Consider the following 5,772-nt stretch of genomic DNA (forward strand, 5'->3'; position numbering starts at 1 on the left):
GTTATAAATAATTTAGTGACTATGACTCAAGTAGACAGATTTGAATGAACTATAAATAATAGTTGAATTATAGAGAATGTTGCATATGAACATGAAATGTATTAAATTGATAATTAAATTTATTTATTTAGATCCAGAAGATTCAAATACTGAAGCTAGATCGAGGAAAGGAAAAAGTTCGGGATTAATAGATTTTCTGTTTACAAACAAGTATCAAGGTAAGTTCGTAACTTGAATTATATTCTTAAATGCTTGAGATTGTATGTTATTGATGTGAATATGATTTGAGTGTTCATTGTATGAAAATTAATGAAACATTGATATATTTGATAAAGGGAAGAAATCCGGTTGAATGAAAGGAAAACTCGATGGATCTCGAAAAGGAATTGACGGTAAAAAGGATCTAGCAGGACGGGTGATCCTATCTGATATAGCCCTCCAAGAATATGTGTAAAATGGATTTAGCCGGACGGGTAATCCGAATTAGGGTCTGAATTTAGCCTGGACTGGTAATTCAGATCCAAGCTCATTAGAGTAATTGTCATTGCAGGGGATTTAGCCTGGACTGGTAATCTCGCTGTAAGGTTGAGGTTCGCGGGAGTGTGCTCTCTGAAATGGAAATGTGCGCACATGAATATGAATTGACGGGCCCGGAATTGTACACTAAAAGTGTACCTCTGAAAATCCATCGAAATTCCGATAAATTCAACAGGATAAATATGAAAAATAATAAGGGAATGAAAATCATGGTATTGATGAGTACATCAATCATGGTATATATATATTATTGATACATGGAAATTATTATACTAACTTGAATGTTGAGTTTGTGCATGTTAGGGTAATAATGCATTGAATGGATATATGAATGTTTATTATATTGTATTGAAAATATTAGGTAAGTATAATTCTTGTTACATGAGCTTACTGAGCATAAAGTGCTTACCCTATTTCCTTTTTTCCTGTTTTGTAGTGTTAAGAGCTCGGAGGTCGGATTTGGTCTCGAGACACATCACATCATCAACCTCGGATTTCGGTATATAAAGAAACTTTATTTTAGAAATCAATGGCATGTATAAGCTAACAAAGTAAATGTTAACGTGAAATGAATGTAAAGTTAGCCATTAGTATGGTTAACAAACACAGTTATAGATATGTGATGACGTTATCTTATATAAATGCATGAATCTATCATGAAAATATGTTGAATTGAAAAAAAATTAATTCAGAACTCGGTAATGCCTCGTACCTATTCCAAAGCAATGAATACGGGTAGAGGTATTACATTTATTGGTATCAGAGCTACGGTTTAGTCGGTTCTAGGATCGATGTAGCAAATACGGGATTAGCTATACATGCCATTTAAATTATTATTGATAGTGTGATATCTCCTGACCATTTAAAATGTGTTTTTCTTATAGTAATGTCATCCGACCGAGCTTAATCTGAGGAAGCCGGGAGTCATGCTCCGCTTCAAGACAAAGAGAAGAAACTAGCGATGAGGGCCCGAGACATAGGGTCGAGGGAGGAGGCAAAACAACCTTCTTTCAAATGATGAATGAATGGTTTAATCAATACTTAAGAACTAACCTCAGTAGTGCAGCAAGTTCAAGCTCCCCTCCTGCTCCTTCACGGTTCCCGAGATCCCACAAGTACAGTCTTGAATCACAAAAAGGAAAGCTCCAGAGATAAAATTGAAAATATGGGGTAAGAATTTGAAAGCGAGTTGATGATGATTCGAGCGGCTGAATTCTGGTTAGAAAATCCCTTGAGATATGGGTTTTCTAATCTAGATAGATGATCTGCTGCAAAATTTTCTGCTTCCTTCTTATCTTGAATTTCTAGATCAAATTCCTGCAACAACAAAATCCATCTTATTAGTCGAGGTTTTGTATCTATTTTAGTAAGCAGGTATCGAAGTGCTGAATGGTCAGTGTAAACAAAAACTTTAGACAATATTAAATATGGTCTAAATTTATCGAATGCAAAAACCACAACCAACAATTCTTTCTCAGTCGTCGTGTAATTTTCTTGCGCGGCTGTCAAAGTTTTGCTAGCATAATAGATCAGTTGAAAGTGCTTGTCTCTTCGTTGTCCAAGAACCGCACCTACTGCAAAATCACTCGCATCACACATTAGTTCAAAGGGTAAATTTCAATCAGGTGCAACTACAATCGGGGCATTAATTAATTTATCCTTAAGAGTGTTAAATGCTTTTAAACATTCCTGACTGAAATTGAAAGGTACATCTTTTTCTAGTAAATTCGTTAAAAGCTTAGCTATTTAGAAAATCTTTAATGAATCTTCTATAGAATCCTGCATGTCCTAAAAAGCTTCTAATAACCTTAACTGAACTAGGGGGAGGTAGTTTCTTAATAGTTTCGATTTTCGCTTTATCAACCTCGATCCCTTTATTAGAAATTTTGTGTCCTAATACAATCCCTTCGTGAACCATGAAATGACATTTTTTCCAATTTAGCAGAAGATTTGTTTCCTCACATCTCATTAGAACTCATTTTAAATTTTTAAGGAAAAGATGGAAAGAGTTACTGAATACCGAGAAGTCGTCCATAAATACCTTCATAATGTCTTCCACGAGTTCATCAAAAATTGCCAACATGCATCGTTGAAAAGTAGCAGGAGCATTATATAAACCAAAAGGCATTCGTCGATAAGCAAATATACCGTATGGACATGTAAATGTCATTTTATCTTGGTCCTCAAGAGCTATTGGGATTTGGAAGTAACTAGAGAGTCCATCTAGAAAGCAATAATACATATGCCTAGATAATCTTTCCAACATCTTATCAATAAATGGTAGGGGAAAGTGATCTTTTCTTGTGGCATCGTTCAATTTCTTTTAGTCAATGCAAACTCTCCATCCCATGACTGTTCGCGTTGGAATTAATTCGTTCTTCTCATTGGCTATAACAGTCATGCCTTTTTTCTTACGAACAACCTGTACAGGACTTACCGATAAACCGTAATTTATACATATTTCTATCCCATGCTTAACACATTTTATAGATGATTTTTCCTTAAAATTGGTGAATTCGATGCTCCTAATGCCTTAATTTCATGTTTTATACTTAGGTAAGCATAGGAGAGTGAAAGGAACGAGAAACGGGCGAAAAATGGAGAAAATAGGCCAACGTACGAAATCAATACAGCCTGGACTTCCTTACACGGGCATACCACACGGCTGTGTCAATTTGGCAGAATCGAAGCACGACTCACACGGGTGGACCACACGCCCGTGCCTATTTAACAGGCTTGACCACGGCCTGAAGTAATCACACACGGGCTTGTCACACGGGCGTGTCCCTGTCGAGCCCAAATTGAGTCCAATTCAGAAAAGGCCAATTTTGAGGGTTCTTAGGCATTCTAAAGCCTATAAATACACCTTAGAGGAGGAGGAAAGGGGGACGCACAGGGAAGGAAGTAGGGAACTGCTCAATAAAAGTCGATTGATCCATCTCAGAAGCCGAATTCATCATCAAAACTGAAAATCTCCCCTCAATTTCCCTTCAGGAGTTTTATGTTTTGTATTCATTATTCTTCTGAGATGTTTACCTTTTTAGTTATGAACTAAAACCCCTAAATACCTAAGGGGAATGAAACCTAAGACAGATCTTGTTATTATTATCTGAATTGTATGATAAATATTTGACTTGTTCTTAATTGTGTGTTCTTAATTCTTATTTTGATATTCCAGGATATTGATTCAAGTTAAGCCATTATTTAGAGGAGGAATAGACCCTGTCTAAGAGTACATTTGTCATAATTAAGCGGAGTTGATTGCGCGCCTGGAGATAGGGTGACAAGATTTTGCTGGATTAGGGTGAAACCTAATAAGGGGATCCATAGATCGAGTTAATGCAACCCTAGGGAGTTAATTAGAAGGAGATTTCAATTATTCAACCTAGGGTTAGACGTTGTTAGTCTCGAGAGGGATAATAATATAACTTAGGGATTTCTACGGATCAAGTCAAATGAATAAATCGTCCGATTCAGAGTCAAATAACAAGCGAAGTCTAGGCGGATTTTTCCTTAGGTATTGTCTTAATTCAATCATTGTTCCAAAAGTAATTCCCCAATTCTATTTTCTGTGAATTCTTAGTTTAGTTAATTAGTTAGTTAAAACAAACCCCATTATTCTTAGGCTAGATAATAAAAAGATAGTCATTACTAGTACTTTTAGTTCCTTTGGGTTTGACAATCTGATCTTGCTAAAGCTATTCTACTGTTCAATAAGTACACTTGCCTTCATCGTGATAATAGTTAGTTTCAAGAACGATTCATTATAAATATTTAAAACCTGTCACGAATATCACGTATCAAGTTTTTGGCGCCGTTGCCGGGGAACTAAGATATTAGGAGCACTCGATTTTTATTACTTTAGCCATTTACTTTTACTGCAATTTAAATTTTATTCTAACTTTTTTTTTTGCTAATTCTTCTTTTTCCCTTTTTCTGCCAGGTTCTTATAGTTTATGACTAGAAGAAACCCGTCAGGATCATTACTTTTTGACAGTGAGATCAATCACACAGTTCGCAAAAACCAAAGATAAATAAGGCAAAACTTAAGATACACAGAACGAGCAAGAAGACGATATTCAAACCACAACCGAGGAGATGGCTGAAAACCAAGAAAATCCGCTACCTCCTGTAATTGCTGTTAATCAAAATCCTGCTCCGTGCACTATGTATGATTATGCTAAACCTAATTTAACAGGAACTGAGTCAAGTATAGTTAGACCTACTATTGCTGCAAATAATTTTGAACTGAAACCTAACACAATTCAAATGATACAACAGTTTGTTCAGTTTGATGGTTTGCAGGACGAGGATCCCAACGCTCACTTGGCAAATTTCCTAGAATTTTGCAATACCTTTAAAATTAATGGTGTTTCTGATGACGCCATTCGCCTTCGGTTGTTTCCCTTTTCGTTAAGGAATAAGGCTAAACAATGGTTGAACTCGTTACCACGAGGGTCAATCACTACTTGGGAACAAATAACCGAAAAATTTTTATTAAAATATTTTTCACCGGCTAAAATAGCCAAATTACGTAATGATATCTCTTCTTTTGTGCAGATGGATTTAGAAACACTCTACGATGCATGGGAAAGATACAAGGACCTTTTGAGAAGGTGTCCTCACCATGGGTTATCGCTTTGGCTACAAGTTCAAAAGTTCCATAATGGCCTGAATCCGTCGACTCGGCAGATGATTAATGCAGCCACTAGAGGAACTATCAATAATAAGACACCTGAAGCGGCTTACGAATTTATTGAGGAGGTGTCATTGAATAACTATCAGTGGCAAGTTATGAGAACAAAGCCGACGAAAGTAGCTGGTGTTTTCAACCTTGACGCGGTTACTATGCTATCTAACAAAGTAGAACTCTTAAATAAAAAGATTAACAGTTTGTGTGGTTCTACTCAGGTACACCCAATGATGAGGTGCGATTCGGATGGAGGAGGAGCATGCACAGAATTTTAACCCTTCAACCCTAGCATCGAGGAGGAACAAATCCAATATATGGGTAACAATAACTTTAGATCCCAAAATAACCCATATAGTAACACTTATAATGCAGGTTGGAGGAACCATCCCAATTTCTTGTGGGGCATTCAAGGAAATCAAAGGCCACAACATCCTCCGGGTTTCAACAACCACCTTACCAGCAAGAAAAGAAGCCGAACCTTGAGGAGATGCTAACCAAATTCATCTTGGTGTCAGAGACTAGTTTTCAGAATACTGAGATGT

General features: G+C 36.5%; 1 non-coding gene across 1 annotated transcript; it reads right to left on the reverse strand.

The window, feature by feature from the left end:
- Positions 1-5,064: 5,064 nt before the first annotated feature.
- On the reverse strand, positions 5,065-5,171 carry LOC128285032 (small nucleolar RNA R71). The gene has a single exon (XR_008275448.1). It is a non-coding gene; the product is annotated as a small nucleolar RNA R71 (small nucleolar RNA).
- Positions 5,172-5,772: the final 601 nt, after the last annotated feature.

The sequence above is a fragment of the Gossypium arboreum genome, chromosome 11, assembly GCF_025698485.1.
Source record: "Gossypium arboreum isolate Shixiya-1 chromosome 11, ASM2569848v2, whole genome shotgun sequence".
NCBI lineage: Eukaryota > Viridiplantae > Streptophyta > Magnoliopsida > Malvales > Malvaceae > Gossypium > Gossypium arboreum.